General features: G+C 49.1%; 26 non-coding genes across 26 annotated transcripts; all 26 read left to right on the top strand.

Moving 5' to 3' along the window:
* The first annotated feature begins 634 nt into the window (after positions 1-634).
* trnap-agg lies at positions 635-706 on the top strand. Its single transcript has one exon. It is a non-coding gene; the product is annotated as a tRNA-Pro (tRNA).
* Positions 707-896: 190 nt separating this feature from the next.
* trnap-cgg lies at positions 897-968 on the top strand. Its single transcript has one exon. It is a non-coding gene; the product is annotated as a tRNA-Pro (tRNA).
* Positions 969-1,324: 356 nt separating this feature from the next.
* Positions 1,325-1,396, top strand: trnap-ugg. Its single transcript has one exon. It is a non-coding gene; the product is annotated as a tRNA-Pro (tRNA).
* A 111-nt stretch (positions 1,397-1,507) lies between these two features.
* Positions 1,508-1,579, top strand: trnap-ugg. Its single transcript has one exon. It is a non-coding gene; the product is annotated as a tRNA-Pro (tRNA).
* Positions 1,580-2,672: 1,093 nt separating this feature from the next.
* Positions 2,673-2,744, top strand: trnap-ugg. The gene has a single exon. It is a non-coding gene; the product is annotated as a tRNA-Pro (tRNA).
* Positions 2,745-3,330: 586 nt separating this feature from the next.
* trnap-agg lies at positions 3,331-3,402 on the top strand. Its single transcript has one exon. It is a non-coding gene; the product is annotated as a tRNA-Pro (tRNA).
* Positions 3,403-3,592: 190 nt separating this feature from the next.
* trnap-cgg lies at positions 3,593-3,664 on the top strand. The gene has a single exon. It is a non-coding gene; the product is annotated as a tRNA-Pro (tRNA).
* Positions 3,665-4,265: 601 nt separating this feature from the next.
* On the top strand, positions 4,266-4,337 carry trnap-ugg. The gene has a single exon. It is a non-coding gene; the product is annotated as a tRNA-Pro (tRNA).
* Positions 4,338-4,448: 111 nt separating this feature from the next.
* On the top strand, positions 4,449-4,520 carry trnap-ugg. The gene has a single exon. It is a non-coding gene; the product is annotated as a tRNA-Pro (tRNA).
* Positions 4,521-5,368: 848 nt separating this feature from the next.
* On the top strand, positions 5,369-5,440 carry trnap-cgg. The gene has a single exon. It is a non-coding gene; the product is annotated as a tRNA-Pro (tRNA).
* Positions 5,441-5,613: 173 nt separating this feature from the next.
* On the top strand, positions 5,614-5,685 carry trnap-ugg. The gene has a single exon. It is a non-coding gene; the product is annotated as a tRNA-Pro (tRNA).
* A 586-nt stretch (positions 5,686-6,271) lies between these two features.
* Positions 6,272-6,343, top strand: trnap-agg. The gene has a single exon. It is a non-coding gene; the product is annotated as a tRNA-Pro (tRNA).
* Positions 6,344-6,533: 190 nt separating this feature from the next.
* On the top strand, positions 6,534-6,605 carry trnap-cgg. Its single transcript has one exon. It is a non-coding gene; the product is annotated as a tRNA-Pro (tRNA).
* Positions 6,606-7,389: 784 nt separating this feature from the next.
* Positions 7,390-7,461, top strand: trnap-ugg. The gene has a single exon. It is a non-coding gene; the product is annotated as a tRNA-Pro (tRNA).
* A 111-nt stretch (positions 7,462-7,572) lies between these two features.
* Positions 7,573-7,644, top strand: trnap-ugg. The gene has a single exon. It is a non-coding gene; the product is annotated as a tRNA-Pro (tRNA).
* Positions 7,645-8,492: 848 nt separating this feature from the next.
* On the top strand, positions 8,493-8,564 carry trnap-cgg. The gene has a single exon. It is a non-coding gene; the product is annotated as a tRNA-Pro (tRNA).
* Positions 8,565-8,737: 173 nt separating this feature from the next.
* On the top strand, positions 8,738-8,809 carry trnap-ugg. The gene has a single exon. It is a non-coding gene; the product is annotated as a tRNA-Pro (tRNA).
* Positions 8,810-9,395: 586 nt separating this feature from the next.
* Positions 9,396-9,467, top strand: trnap-agg. The gene has a single exon. It is a non-coding gene; the product is annotated as a tRNA-Pro (tRNA).
* A 190-nt stretch (positions 9,468-9,657) lies between these two features.
* On the top strand, positions 9,658-9,729 carry trnap-cgg. Its single transcript has one exon. It is a non-coding gene; the product is annotated as a tRNA-Pro (tRNA).
* Positions 9,730-10,330: 601 nt separating this feature from the next.
* Positions 10,331-10,402, top strand: trnat-ugu. Its single transcript has one exon. It is a non-coding gene; the product is annotated as a tRNA-Thr (tRNA).
* A 772-nt stretch (positions 10,403-11,174) lies between these two features.
* On the top strand, positions 11,175-11,246 carry trnap-agg. The gene has a single exon. It is a non-coding gene; the product is annotated as a tRNA-Pro (tRNA).
* Positions 11,247-11,436: 190 nt separating this feature from the next.
* trnap-cgg lies at positions 11,437-11,508 on the top strand. Its single transcript has one exon. It is a non-coding gene; the product is annotated as a tRNA-Pro (tRNA).
* Positions 11,509-11,875: 367 nt separating this feature from the next.
* Positions 11,876-11,947, top strand: trnap-cgg. The gene has a single exon. It is a non-coding gene; the product is annotated as a tRNA-Pro (tRNA).
* A 173-nt stretch (positions 11,948-12,120) lies between these two features.
* On the top strand, positions 12,121-12,192 carry trnap-ugg. Its single transcript has one exon. It is a non-coding gene; the product is annotated as a tRNA-Pro (tRNA).
* Positions 12,193-12,961: 769 nt separating this feature from the next.
* trnap-agg lies at positions 12,962-13,033 on the top strand. The gene has a single exon. It is a non-coding gene; the product is annotated as a tRNA-Pro (tRNA).
* Positions 13,034-13,220: 187 nt separating this feature from the next.
* Positions 13,221-13,292, top strand: trnap-cgg. Its single transcript has one exon. It is a non-coding gene; the product is annotated as a tRNA-Pro (tRNA).
* The last annotated feature ends 1,881 nt before the right edge of the window (positions 13,293-15,173 follow it).

Genomic DNA, 15,173 nt, shown 5'->3' with positions numbered 1-15,173 from the left:
CGCTTTGGGTGTGAGAGGTCCCGGGTTCAAATCCCGGACGAGCCAGCAGGCGTTACAGGTGCATTTCATTGAAATGTGTTAATTTTCAACTCTCGTCAGTGATCTAGAAAATGATGTTGTTGTTTTTTCAGCTAAATTCATAGCCAGTCAAGGCTTGTTGGTCTAGGGTATGATTCTCGCTTAGGATGCGAGAGGTCCCAGGTTCAAATCCCAGACAAGTCCTTCCCCACGCAACTATTTGTCATTATCAGGTGCTTGTGTCAGCACTGTCTTACCTTTGCTGTACAGCATATAGCCGGCTGCTTTTCTGCAACTAAACAACACCACACCTCCCTTTCCTTTCAACTAAACATTGCTGCACAGAAGGCTCGACATAAGCGTTTGAGCAGCGTGGCTCGTTGGTCTAGGGGTATGATTCTCGCTTAGGGTGCGAGAGGTCCCGGGTTCAAATCCCGGACGAGACCTTTCCCATGCAACTTTCTGTCAGTATCATGTGTTTGTGTCAGCACTGTCTCTCCTTTGCTGTACAGCATGTAGCCGGCAGCGTTTTTGCAACTCAACACCACCCGACCTGCCTTTCCTTTCAGTTAAATATTGCTGCACAAAACTCTCGACAAAAGCTTTTGTGCAGCGTGGCTCGTTGGTCTAGGGGTATGATTCTCGCTTAGGGTGCGAGAGGTCCCGGGTTCAAATCCCGGACGAGCCCTCTGTTCTGTGAAACTCTGCAACTTTTGCTGCTAGCTGCCACCGGTGAACTGCTGCAGTTCGTTACCTAGGACTTACTTTAGGAAATGTTGATGCGCAGTGGAACCAAGCTGAAAGATTGGTCTTACCTGCAGACCACTCTAAATATTTGTTGTGAAGAAAGGCACTGAATAAAAGGCACCCTTGGCCCAGGCTCGTTGGTCTAGGGGTATGATTCTCGCTTCGGGTGCGAGAGGTCCCGGGTTCAACTCCCGGACGAGCCCTTCTTTCCGAAACAAACGCCAGACTTTACTGCAAGAATCGACGCTAACGAAACAAACAAAGACGAAACTCTTTTGTTAGCATTGAAGGAAAAGAGCCAATTTTGGACCAGATTTTTTACTTGCTCAGGCCTGCAAGGGGTCCTGACAAAACAAGACCCAGGGCAGCACTCAGCGGCTCGTTGGTCTAGGGGTATGATTCTCGCTTTGGGTGCGAGAGGTCCCGCGTTCAAATCCCGGACGACCCCTTTTGTGCTTCCTCACCAATTCTTTGTCGGCCTCACTGTCTAACGCGTTTCTGCTGTGGAGATTTAGCCTCAGTTGGATCTTTATTTTTTCCACCGGAGCCATCACATTGCGGCTCGTTGGTCTAGGGGTATGATTCTCGCTTTGGGTGCGAGAGGTCCCGGGTTCAAATCCCGGACGAGCCCTTTTGTGCTTCCTCACCAATTCTTTGTCGGCCTCACTGTCTAACGCGTTTCTGCTGTGGAGATTTAGCCTCAGTTGGATGTTTATTTTTTCCCCCGGAGCCATCACATTGCGGCTCGTTGGTCTAGGGGTATGATTCTCGCTTTGGGTGCGAGAGGTCCCGGGTTCAAATCCCGGACGAGCCCGCAGGCGTTACAGGTGCATTTCATAGAAATGTGTTAATTTTCAACTCTCGTCAGTGATCTAGAAAATGATGTTGTTTTTTCAGATAAATTCATAGCCAGTCAAGGCTTGTTGGTCTAGGGTATGATTCTCGCTTAGGATCCGAGAGGTCCCGGGTTCAAATCCCAGACAAGTCCTTCCCCACGGAACTATTTGTCATTTTCAGGTGCTTGGTTCAGCACTGTCTTACCTTTGCTGTACAGCATATAGCCGGCAGCTTTTCTGCAACTAAACAACACCACACCTCCCTTTCCTTTCAGCTAAACATTGCTGCACAGAAGGCTCGACATAAGCGTTTGATCAGCGTGGCTCGTTGGTCGAGGGGTATGATTCTCGCTTAGGGTGCGAGAGGTCCCGGGTTCAAATCACGGACGAGACCTTTCCCACTCAACTTTCTGTCAGTATCATGTGTTTGTGTCAGCACTGTCTCTCCTTTGCTGTACAGCATGTAGCCGGCAGCTTTTTTGCAACTCAACACCACCCGACCTGCCTTTCCTTTCAGTTAAATATTGATGCACAAAACTCTCGACAAAAGCTTTTGTGCAGCGTGGCTCGTTGGTCTAGGGGTATGATTCTCGCTTAGGGTGCGAGAGGTCCCGGGTTCAAATCCCAGACGAGCCCTCTGTTCTGTGAAACTCTGCAACTTTTGCTGCTAGCTGCCACTGGTGAACTGCTGCAGTTCGTTACCTAGGACTTACTTTAGGAAATGTTGATGCGCAGTGGAACCAAGCTGAAAGATTGGTCTTACCTGCAGACCACTCTAAATATTTGTTGTGAAGAAAGGCACTGAATAAAAGGCACCCTTAGCCCAGGCTCGTTGGTCTAGGTGTATGATTCTCGCTTCGGGTGCGAGAGGTCCCGAGTTCAACTCCCGGACGAGCCCTTCTTTCCGAAACAAACGCCAGACTTTACTGCAAGAATCGACGCTAACGAAACAAAAAAAGACGAAACTCTTTTGTTAGCATTGAAGGAAAAGAGCCAATTTTGGACCAGATTTTTTACTTGCTCAGGCCTGCAAGGGGTCCTGACAAAACAAGACCCAGGGCAGCACTCAGCGGCTCGTTGGTCTAGGGGTATGATTCTCGCTTTGGGTGCGAGAGGTCCCGGGTTCAAATCCCGGACGAGCCCGCAGGCGTTACAGGTGCATTTCATAGAAATGTGTTAATTTTCAACTCTCGTCAGTGATCTAGAAAATGATGTTGTTTTTTCAGCTAAATTCATAGCCAGTCAAGGCTTGTTGGTCTAGGGTATGATTCTCGCTTAGGATGCGAGAGGTCCTGGGTTCAAATCCCAGACAAGTCCTTCCCCACGGAACTATTTGTCATTATCAGGTGCTTGGGTCAGCACTGTCTTACCTTTTCTGTACAGCATATAGCCGGCAGCTTTTCTGCAACTAAACAACACCACACCTCCCTTTCCTTTCAGCTAAACATTGCTGCACAGAAGGCTCGACATAAGTGTTTGATCAGCGTGGCTCGTTGGTCGAGGGGTATGATTCTCGCTTAGGGTGCGAGAGGTCCCGGGTTCAAATCACGGACGAGACCTTTCCCACTCAACTTTCTGTCAGTATCATGTGTTTGTGTCAGCACTGTCTCTCCTTTGCTGTACAGCATGTAGCCGGCAGCTTTTTTGCAACTCAACACCACCCGACCTGCCTTTCCTTTCAGTTAAATATTGCTGCACAAAACTCTCGACAAAAGCTTTTGTGCAGCGTGGCTCGTTGGTCTAGGGGTATGATTCTCGCTTAGGGTGCGAGAGGTCCCGGGTTCAAATCCCGGACGAGCCCTCTGTTCTGTGAAACTCTGCAACTTTTGCTGCTAGCTGCCACCGGTGAACTGCTGCAGTTCGTTACCTAGGACTTACTTTAGGAAATGTTGATGCGCAGTGGAACCAAGCTGAAAGATTGGTCTTACCTGCAGACCACTCTAAATATTTGTTGTGAAGAAAGGCACTGAATAAAAGGCACCCTTGGCCCAGGCTCGTTGGTCTAGGGGTATGATTCTCGCTTCGGGTGCGAGAGGTCCCGGGTTCAACTCCCGGACGAGCCCTTCTTTCCGAAACAAACGCCAGACTTTACTGCAAGAATCGACGCTAACGAAACAAACAAAGACGAAACTCTTTTGTTAGCATTGAAGGAAAAGAGCCAATTTTGGACCAGATTTTTTACTTGCTCAGGCCTGCAAGGGGTCCTGACAAAACAAGACCCAGGGCAGCACTCAGCGGCTCGTTGGTCTAGGGGTATGATTCTCGCTTTGGGTGCGAGAGGTCCCGCGTTCAAATCCCGGACGAGCCCTTTTGTGCTTCCTCACCAATTCTTTGTCGGCCTCACTGTCTAACGCGTTTCTGCTGTGGAGATTTAGCCTCAGTTGGATGTTTATTTTTTCCCCCGGAGCCATCACATTGCGGCTCGTTGGTCTAGGGGTATGATTCTCGCTTTGGGTGCGAGAGGTCCCGGGTTCAACTCCCGGACGAGCCCTTCTTTCCGAAACAAACGCCAGACTTTACTGCAAGAATCGACGCTAACGAAACAAACAAAGACGAAACTCTTTTGTTAGCATTGAAGGAAAAGAGCCAATTTTGGACCAGATTTTTTACTTGCTCAGGCCTGCAAGGGGTCCTGACAAAACAAGACCCAGGGCAGCACTCAGCGGCTCGTTGGTCTAGGGGTATGATTCTCGCTTTGGGTGCGAGAGGTCCCGGGTTCAAATCCCGGACGAGCCCTTTTGTGCTTCCTCACCAATTCTTTGTCGGCCTCACTGTCTAACGCGTTTCTGCTGTGGAGATTTAGCCTCAGTTGGATGTTTATTTTTTCCCCCGGAGCCATCACATTGCGGCTCGTTGGTCTAGGGGTATGATTCTCGCTTTGGGTGCGAGAGGTCCCGGGTTCAAATCCCGGACGAGCCCGCAGGCGTTACAGGTGCATTTCATAGAAATGTGTTAATTTTCAACTCTCGTCAGTGATCTAGAAAATGATGTTGTTTTTTCAGATAAATTCATAGCCAGTCAAGGCTTGTTGGTCTAGGGTATGATTCTCGCTTAGGATCCGAGAGGTCCCGGGTTCAAATCCCAGACAAGTCCTTCCCCACGGAACTATTTGTCATTTTCAGGTGCTTGGTTCAGCACTGTCTTACCTTTGCTGTACAGCATATAGCCGGCAGCTTTTCTGCAACTAAACAACACCACACCTCCCTTTCCTTTCAGCTAAACATTGCTGCACAGAAGGCTCGACATAAGCGTTTGATCAGCGTGGCTCGTTGGTCGAGGGGTATGATTCTCGCTTAGGGTGCGAGAGGTCCCGGGTTCAAATCACGGACGAGACCTTTCCCACTCAACTTTCTGTCAGTATCATGTGTTTGTGTCAGCACTGTCTCTCCTTTGCTGTACAGCATGTAGCCGGCAGCTTTTTTGCAACTCAACACCACCCGACCTGCCTTTCCTTTCAGTTAAATATTGCTGCACAAAACTCTCGACAAAAGCTTTTGTGCAGCGTGGCTCGTTGGTCTAGGGGTATGATTCTCGCTTAGGGTGCGAGAGGTCCCGGGTTCAAATCCCAGACGAGCCCTCTGTTCTGTGAAACTCTGCAACTTTTGCTGCTAGCTGCCACTGGTGAACTGCTGCAGTTCGTTACCTAGGACTTACTTTAGGAAATGTTGATGCGCAGTGGAACCAAGCTGAAAGATTGGTCTTACCTGCAGACCACTCTAAATATTTGTTGTGAAGAAAGGCACTGAATAAAAGGCACCCTTGGCCCAGGCTCGTTGGTCTAGGTGTATGATTCTCGCTTCGGGTGCGAGAGGTCCCGGGTTCAACTCCCGGACGAGCCCTTCTTTCCGAAACAAACGCCAGACTTTACTGCAAGAATCGACGCTAACGAAACAAAAAAAGACGAAACTCTTTTGTTAGCATTGAAGGAAAAGAGCCAATTTTGGACCAGATTTTTTACTTGCTCAGGCCTGCAAGGGGTCCTGACAAAACAAGACCCAGGGCAGCACTCAGCGGCTCGTTGGTCTAGGGGTATGATTCTCGCTTTGGGTGCGAGAGGTCCCGGGTTCAAATCCCGGACGAGCCCGCAGGCGTTACAGGTGCATTTCATAGAAATGTGTTAATTTTCAACTCTCGTCAGTGATCTAGAAAATGATGTTGTTTTTTCAGCTAAATTCATAGCCAGTCAAGGCTCGTTGGTCTAGGGTATGATTCTCGCTTAGGATGCGAGAGGTCCTGGGTTCAAATCCCAGACAAGTCCTTCCCCACGGAACTATTTGTCATTATCAGGTGCTTGGGTCAGCACTGTCTTACCTTTTCTGTACAGCATATAGCCGGCAGCTTTTCTGCAACTAAACAACACCACACCTCCCTTTCCTTTCAGCTAAACATTGCTGCACAGAAGGCTCGACATAAGTGTTTGATCAGCGTGGCTCGTTGGTCGAGGGGTATGATTCTCGCTTAGGGTGCGAGAGGTCCCGGGTTCAAATCACGGACGAGACCTTTCCCACTCAACTTTCTGTCAGTATCATGTGTTTGTGTCAGCACTGTCTCTCCTTTGCTGTACAGCATGTAGCCGGCAGCTTTTTTGCAACTCAACACCACCCGACCTGCCTTTCCTTTCAGTTAAATATTGCTGCACAAAACTCTCGACAAAAGCTTTTGTGCAGCGTGGCTCGTTGGTCTAGGGGTATGATTCTCGCTTAGGGTGCGAGAGGTCCCGGGTTCAAATCCCGGACGAGCCCTCTGTTCTGTGAAACTCTGCAACTTTTGCTGCTAGCTGCCACCGGTGAACTGCTGCAGTTCGTTACCTAGGACTTACTTTAGGAAATGTTGATGCGCAGTGGAACCAAGCTGAAAGATTGGTCTTACCTGCAGACCACTCTAAATATTTGTTGTGAAGAAAGGCACTGAATAAAAGGCACCCTTGGCCCAGGCTCGTTGGTCTAGGGGTATGATTCTCGCTTCGGGTGCGAGAGGTCCCGGGTTCAACTCCCGGACGAGCCCTTCTTTCCGAAACAAACGCCAGACTTTACTGCAAGAATCGACGCTAACGAAACAAACAAAGACGAAACTCTTTTGTTAGCATTGAAGGAAAAGAGCCAATTTTGGACCAGATTTTTTACTTGCTCAGGCCTGCAAGGGGTCCTGACAAAACAAGACCCAGGGCAGCACTCAGCGGCTCGTTGGTCTAGGGGTATGATTCTCGCTTTGGGTGCGAGAGGTCCCGCGTTCAAATCCCGGACGAGCCCTTTTGTGCTTCCTCACCAATTCTTTGTCGGCCTCACTGTCTAACGCGTTTCTGCTGTGGAGATTTAGCCTCAGTTGGATGTTTATTTTTTCCCCCGGAGCCATCACATTGCGGCTCGTTGGTCTAGGGGTATGATTCTCGCTTTGGGTGCGAGAGGTCCCGGGTTCAACTCCCGGACGAGCCCTTCTTTCCGAAACAAACGCCAGACTTTACTGCAAGAATCGACGCTAACGAAACAAACAAAGACGAAACTCTTTTGTTAGCATTGAAGGAAAAGAGCCAATTTTGGACCAGATTTTTTACTTGCTCAGGCCTGCAAGGGGTCCTGACAAAACAAGACCCAGGGCAGCACTCAGCGGCTCGTTGGTCTAGGGGTATGATTCTCGCTTTGGGTGCGAGAGGTCCCGCGTTCAAATCCCGGACGACCCCTTTTGTGCTTCCTCACCAATTCTTTGTCGGCCTCACTGTCTAACGCGTTTCTGCTGTGGAGATTTAGCCTCAGTTGGATCTTTATTTTTTCCACCGGAGCCATCACATTGCGGCTCGTTGGTCTAGGGGTATGATTCTCGCTTTGGGTGCGAGAGGTCCCGGGTTCAAATCCCGGACGAGCCCTTTTGTGCTTCCTCACCAATTCTTTGTCGGCCTCACTGTCTAACGCGTTTCTGCTGTGGAGATTTAGCCTCAGTTGGATGTTTATTTTTTCCCCCGGAGCCATCACATTGCGGCTCGTTGGTCTAGGGGTATGATTCTCGCTTTGGGTGCGAGAGGTCCCGGGTTCAAATCCCGGACGAGCCCGCAGGCGTTACAGGTGCATTTCATAGAAATGTGTTAATTTTCAACTCTCGTCAGTGATCTAGAAAATGATGTTGTTTTTTCAGATAAATTCATAGCCAGTCAAGGCTTGTTGGTCTAGGGTATGATTCTCGCTTAGGATCCGAGAGGTCCCGGGTTCAAATCCCAGACAAGTCCTTCCCCACGGAACTATTTGTCATTTTCAGGTGCTTGGTTCAGCACTGTCTTACCTTTGCTGTACAGCATATAGCCGGCAGCTTTTCTGCAACTAAACAACACCACACCTCCCTTTCCTTTCAGCTAAACATTGCTGCACAGAAGGCTCGACATAAGCGTTTGATCAGCGTGGCTCGTTGGTCGAGGGGTATGATTCTCGCTTAGGGTGCGAGAGGTCCCGGGTTCAAATCACGGACGAGACCTTTCCCACTCAACTTTCTGTCAGTATCATGTGTTTGTGTCAGCACTGTCTCTCCTTTGCTGTACAGCATGTAGCCGGCAGCTTTTTTGCAACTCAACACCACCCGACCTGCCTTTCCTTTCAGTTAAATATTGCTGCACAAAACTCTCGACAAAAGCTTTTGTGCAGCGTGGCTCGTTGGTCTAGGGGTATGATTCTCGCTTAGGGTGCGAGAGGTCCCGGGTTCAAATCCCAGACGAGCCCTCTGTTCTGTGAAACTCTGCAACTTTTGCTGCTAGCTGCCACTGGTGAACTGCTGCAGTTCGTTACCTAGGACTTACTTTAGGAAATGTTGATGCGCAGTGGAACCAAGCTGAAAGATTGGTCTTACCTGCAGACCACTCTAAATATTTGTTGTGAAGAAAGGCACTGAATAAAAGGCACCCTTGGCCCAGGCTCGTTGGTCTAGGTGTATGATTCTCGCTTCGGGTGCGAGAGGTCCCGGGTTCAACTCCCGGACGAGCCCTTCTTTCCGAAACAAACGCCAGACTTTACTGCAAGAATCGACGCTAACGAAACAAAAAAAGACGAAACTCTTTTGTTAGCATTGAAGGAAAAGAGCCAATTTTGGACCAGATTTTTTACTTGCTCAGGCCTGCAAGGGGTCCTGACAAAACAAGACCCAGGGCAGCACTCAGCGGCTCGTTGGTCTAGGGGTATGATTCTCGCTTTGGGTGCGAGAGGTCCCGGGTTCAAATCCCGGACGAGCCCGCAGGCGTTACAGGTGCATTTCATAGAAATGTGTTAATTTTCAACTCTCGTCAGTGATCTAGAAAATGATGTTGTTTTTTCAGCTAAATTCATAGCCAGTCAAGGCTTGTTGGTCTAGGGTATGATTCTCGCTTAGGATGCGAGAGGTCCTGGGTTCAAATCCCAGACAAGTCCTTCCCCACGGAACTATTTGTCATTATCAGGTGCTTGGGTCAGCACTGTCTTACCTTTGCTGTACAGCATATAGCCGGCAGCTTTTCTGCAACTAAACAACACCACACCTCCCTTTCCTTTCAGCTAAACATTGCTGCACAGAAGGCTCGACATAAGTGTTTGATCAGCGTGGCTCGTTGGTCGAGGGGTATGATTCTCGCTTAGGGTGCGAGAGGTCCCGGGTTCAAATCACGGACGAGACCTTTCCCACTCAACTTTCTGTCAGTATCATGTGTTTGTGTCAGCACTGTCTCTCCTTTGCTGTACAGCATGTAGCCGGCAGCTTTTTTGCAACTCAACACCACCCGACCTGCCTTTCCTTTCAGTTAAATATTGCTGCACAAAACTCTCGACAAAAGCTTTTGTGCAGCGTGGCTCGTTGGTCTAGGGGTATGATTCTCGCTTAGGGTGCGAGAGGTCCCGGGTTCAAATCCCGGACGAGCCCTCTGTTCTGTGAAACTCTGCAACTTTTGCTGCTAGCTGCCACCGGTGAACTGCTGCAGTTCGTTACCTAGGACTTACTTTAGGAAATGTTGATGCGCAGTGGAACCAAGCTGAAAGATTGGTCTTACCTGCAGACCACTCTAAATATTTGTTGTGAAGAAAGGCACTGAATAAAAGGCACCCTTGGCCCAGGCTCGTTGGTCTAGGGGTATGATTCTCGCTTCGGGTGCGAGAGGTCCCGGGTTCAACTCCCGGACGAGCCCTTCTTTCCGAAACAAACGCCAGACTTTACTGCAAGAATCGACGCTAACGAAACAAACAAAGACGAAACTCTTTTGTTAGCATTGAAGGAAAAGAGCCAATTTTGGACCAGATTTTTTACTTGCTCAGGCCTGCAAGGGGTCCTGACAAAACAAGACCCAGGGCAGCACTCAGCGGCTCGTTGGTCTAGGGGTATGATTCTCGCTTTGGGTGCGAGAGGTCCCGCGTTCAAATCCCGGACGAGCCCTTTTGTGCTTCCTCACCAATTCTTTGTCGGCCTCACTGTCTAACGCGTTTCTGCTGTGGAGATTTAGCCTCAGTTGGATGTTTATTTTTTCCCCCGGAGCCATCACATTGCGGCTCGTTGGTCTAGGGGTATGATTCTCGCTTTGGGTGCGAGAGGTCCCGGGTTCAACTCCCGGACGAGCCCTTCTTTCCGAAACAAACGCCAGACTTTACTGCAAGAATCGACGCTAACGAAACAAACAAAGACGAAACTCTTTTGTTAGCATTGAAGGACAAGAGCCAATTTTGGACCAGATTTTTTACTTGCTCAGGCCTGGAAGGGGTCCTGACAAAACAAGACCCAGGGGAGCGCTCAGCGGCTCGTTGGTCTAGGGGTATGATTCTCACTTTGTGTGCGAGAGGTCCCGGGTTCAAATCCCGGACGAGCCCTTTTGTGCTTCCTCACCAATTCTTTGTCGGCCTCACTGTCTAACGCGTTTCTGCTGTGGAGATTTAGCCTCAGTTGGATGTTTATTTTTTCCCCCTGAGCCATCACATTTCGGCTCGTTGGTCTAGGGGTTTGATTCTCGCTTTGGGTGCGAGAGGTCCCGGGTTCAAATCCCGGACGAGCCCGCAGGCGTTACAGGTGCATTTCATTGAAATGTGTTAATTTTCAACTCTCGTCAGTGATCTAGAAAATGATGTTGTTGTTTTTTCAGCTAAATTCATAGCCAGTCAAGGCTTGTTGGTCTAGGGTATGATTCTCGCTTAGGGTGCGAGAGGTCCCGGGTTCAAATCCCAGACAAGTCCTTCCCCACGCAACTATTTGTCATTATCAGGTGCTTGTGTCAGCACTGTCTTACCTTTGCTGTACAGCATATAGCCGGCAGCTTTTCTGCAACTAAACAACACCACACCTCCCTTTCCTTTCAGCTAAACATTGCTGCACAGAAGGCTCGACATAAGCGTTTGAGCAGCGTGGCTCGTTGGTCTAGGGGTATGATTCTCGCTTAGGGTGCGAGAGGTCCCGGGTTCAAATCCCGGACGAGACCTTTCCCACGCAACTTTCTGTCAGTATCATGTGTTTGTGTCAACACTGTCTCTCCTTTGCTGTACAGCATGTAGCCGGCAGCTTTTTTGCAACTCAACACCACCCGACCTGCCTTTCCTTTCAGTTAAATATTGCTGCACAAAACTCTCGACAAAAGCTTTTGTGCAGCGGGGCTCGTTGGTCTAGGGGTATGATTCTCGCTTAGGGTGCGAGAGGTCCCGGGTTCAAATCCCGGACGAGCCCTCTGTTCTGTGAAACTCTGCAACTTTTGCTGCTAGCTGCCACCGGTGAACTGCTGCAGTTCGTTACCTAGGACTTACTTTAGGAAATGTTGATGCGCAGTGGAACCAAGCTGAAAGATTGGTCTTACCTGCAGACCATTCTAAATATTTGTTGTGAAGAAAGGCACTGAATAAATGGCACCCTTGGCCCAGGCTCGTTGGTCTAGGGGTATGATTCTCGCTTCGGGTGCGAGAGGTCCCGGGTTCAACTCCCGGACGGGCCCTTCTTTCCGAAACAAACGCCAGACTTTACTGCAAGAATCGACGCTAACGAAACAAACAAAGACGAAACTCTTTTGTTAGCATTGAAGGAAAAGAGCCAATTTTGGACCAGATTTTTTACTTGCTCAGGCCTGCAAGGGGTCCTGACAAAACAAGACCCAGGGGAGCACTCAGCGGCTCGTTGGTCTAGGGGTATGATTCTCGCTTTGATTCTCTGCCACCGGTGAACTGCTGCAGTTCGTTACCTAGGACTTACTTTAGGAAATGTTGATGCGCAGTGGAACCAAGCTAAAAGATTGGTCTTACCTGCAGACCACTCTAAATATTTGTTGTGAAGAAAGGCACTGAATAAAAGGCACCCTTGGCCCAGGCTCGTTGGTCTAGGGGTATGATTCTCGCTTCGGGTGCGAGAGGTCCCGGGTTCAACTCCCGGACGAGCCCTTCTTTCCGAAACAAACGCCAGACTTTACTGCAAGAATCGACGCTAACGAAACAAACAAAGACGAAACTCTTTTGTTAGCATAGAAGGAAAAGAGCCAATTTTGGACCAGATTTTTTACTTGCTCAGGCCTGCAAGGGGTCCTGACAAAACAAGACCCAGGGGAGCGCTCAGCGGCTCGTTGGTCTAGGGGTATGATTCTCGCTTTGGGTGCGAGAGGTCCCGGGTTCAAATCCCGGACGAGCCCTTTTGTGCTTCCTCACCAATTCTTTGTCGGCCTCACTGTCTAACGCGTTTCTGCTGTGGAGATTTAGCCTCAGTTGGATGTTTATTTTTTCCCCCTGAGCCGTCACATTGTGGCTCGTTGGTCTAGGGGTTTGATTCTCGCTTTGGGTGCGAGAGGTCCCGGGTTCAAATCCCGGACGAGCCCGAAGGCGTTACAGGTGCATTTCATTGAAATGTGTTAATTTTCAACTCTCGTCAGTGATCTAGAAAATGATGTTGTTTTTTCAGCTAAATTCATAGCCAGTCAAGGCTTGTTGGTCTAGGGTATGATTCTCGCTTAGGATGCGAGAGGTCCCGGGTTCAAATCCCAGACAAGTCCTTCCCCACGGAACTATTTGTCATTATCAGGTGCTTGGGTCAGCACTGTCTTACCTTTGCTGTACAGCATATAGCCGGCAGCTTTTCTGCAAATAATCAACCCCACACCTCCCTTTCCTTTCAGCTAAACATTGCTGCACAGAAGGCTCGACATAAGCGTTTGAGCAGCGTGGCTCTTTGGTCTAGGGGTATGATTCTCGCTTAGGGTGCGAGAGGTCCCGGGTTCAAATCCCGGACGAGACCTTTCCCACGCAACTTTCTGTCAGTATCATGTGTTTGTGTCAGCACTGTCTCTCCTTTGCTGTACAGCATGTAGCCGGCAGCTTTTTTGCAACTCAACACCACCCGACCTGCCTTTCCTTTCAGTTAAATATTGCTGCACAAAACTCTCGACAAAAGCTTTTGTGCAGTGTGGCTCGTTGGTCTAGGGGTATGATTCTCGCTTAGGGTGCGAGAGGTCCCGGGTTCAAATCCCGGACGAGCCCTCTGTTCTGTGAAACTCTGCAACTTCTGCTGCTAGCTGCCACCGGTGAACTGCTGCAGTTCGTTACCCATTTCGTTTAGGAAATGTTGATGCGCAGTGGAACCAAGCTGAAAGATTGGTCATACCTGCAGACCACTCTAAATATTTGTTGTGAAGAAAGGCACTGAATAAAAAGTACCCTTGGCCCAGGCTCGTTGGTCTAGGGGTATGATTCTCGCTTCGGGTGCGAGAGGTCCCGGGTTCAACTCCCGGACGAGCCCTTCTTTCCGAAACAAATGCCAGACTTTACTGCAAGAATCGACGCTAACGAAACAAACAAATACGAAACTCTTTTGTTAGCATTGAAGGAAAAGAGCCAATTTTGGACCAGATTTTTTACTTGCTCAGGCCTGCAAGGGGTCCTGACAAAACAAGACCCAGGGGAGCACTCAGCGGCTCGTTGGTCAAGGGGTATGATTCTCGCTTTGGTTGTGAGAGGTCCCGGGTTCAAATCCCGAACGAGCCCTTTTGTGCTTCCTCACCAATTCTTTGTCGGCCTCACTGTCTAACGCGTTTCTGCTGTGGAGATTTAGCCTCAGTTGGATGTTTATTTTTTCCCCCTGAGCCATCACACTGCGGCTCGTTGGTCTAGGGGTATGATTCTCGCTTTGGGTGCGAGAGTTCCCGGCTTCAAATCCCAGACGAGCCCGCAGGCGTTACAGGTGCATTTCATTGAAATGTGTTAATTTTCAACTCTCGTCAGTGATCTAGAAAATGATGTTGTTGTTTTTTCAGCTAAATTCATAGCCAGTCAAGGCTTGTTGGTCTAGGGTATGATTCTCGCTTAGGGTGCGAGAGGTCCCGGGAAACTGGCATCTTTAACTTTACTTCTTCACAACACACCATATGATTGGCTCAGTGTATTCACATCACACCATATGGTTGGCTCAATGTATTCACATGTCGATGTTTTGCCTCTGCTTAACCCTCTAGGCGCCACAGTCGACTATAGTCGACAAGATGCGGTACTGAATAAAACGGCCGATTTAGTTAAATAGGGTGTCATATTTCGTTCGACTTCCACTCCACTAGATGGCAGACATGTCATACGTCATCCCGAGTCGAAAAAAGGGCACGCTTTAAACAAAACTTTCTAGCTACAGCGCATTGAATCAGTGCGTGAAATACCGGAGCTAGTGTGCGTGTGAGCCACTTTGTCAGAGCGATATTGTCAACGTCAGCGAGTATTTGCATTAGATTATCGTCTAATGGCATCAAAAAAGTTTACCTGAAATGAAGTGTTGGGTCTTCTATTCGCAGACCCTGATTCTGAAGGGGAATATCTGCCTTCAGAAAATGACGGTGATTCGTTTAGTGAGGCTTCAGATGCGTCCCTGCCTTGCAATGATGCAGCTGGACAAAGTGAGAGTTTACTCCATAGTTTAGCTTACACCAAGCACAAACGTTGAATCGTTTGCCCAATGTCACTGGTGGGAATAATGTTTCACGGGTTCGGAGTGTTCATCGGGAAGTTAGCAGGGTGTTAGTGGTGTGGCGAACGAGGCTGGAGGTAGCATAATGGAGGTAGCATAATGCCCATAGCGCTAGCTTCTGTCTTATGAACGTGTGCCTCTCCACAATCGCGGCGACAGTAACGTGGTGGAGCCTTTGTCTAATGCCACTGGGTATGTTAGACGAGGTCGATGTGCTCATAGGACAGTTAGGGGGGAACGTAGTGGCAGTGTGGGGAGTCGCAATGAGAATGACAGTAGGCCTAGTCCGAGCTGCACAAATTCTCTCCACTCGGCGCGCGCAAGGCAGATCTGACCATGCTGCTCGCATGGTGGAGGTGGTGACAGGGCTCTCTCCCTCTCCCTCTCCCACACACACACACACATTAGGTCATGCATAGTCTATCACAAGATGATGGGAATGCCGGCCCTGTATGGATAGGGATAGGGAGTCATTATCTCTACAGCAAAAGGCCTGCTACATAAAAAAAAAGTCAGCCATTTAGTAATGATTTACACTGTTGATTTGCTATCTACTTCCCTGATCATTTAGGACATGCAGTACACTATGTGTTCCTTTTTGTGTGTTCATGAACTTGTGATGTGTGTGTCTTTGTCAGCTAAGAAAAAAAAACAAAAAAACATCAACAA

The sequence above is a fragment of the Alosa sapidissima genome, chromosome 8, assembly GCF_018492685.1.
Source record: "Alosa sapidissima isolate fAloSap1 chromosome 8, fAloSap1.pri, whole genome shotgun sequence".
NCBI classification, from domain to species: domain Eukaryota; kingdom Metazoa; phylum Chordata; class Actinopteri; order Clupeiformes; family Clupeidae; genus Alosa; species Alosa sapidissima.
Note: the sequence above shows the minus strand (reverse complement) of the source record. Positions and strands in the feature narration are given on the sequence as shown.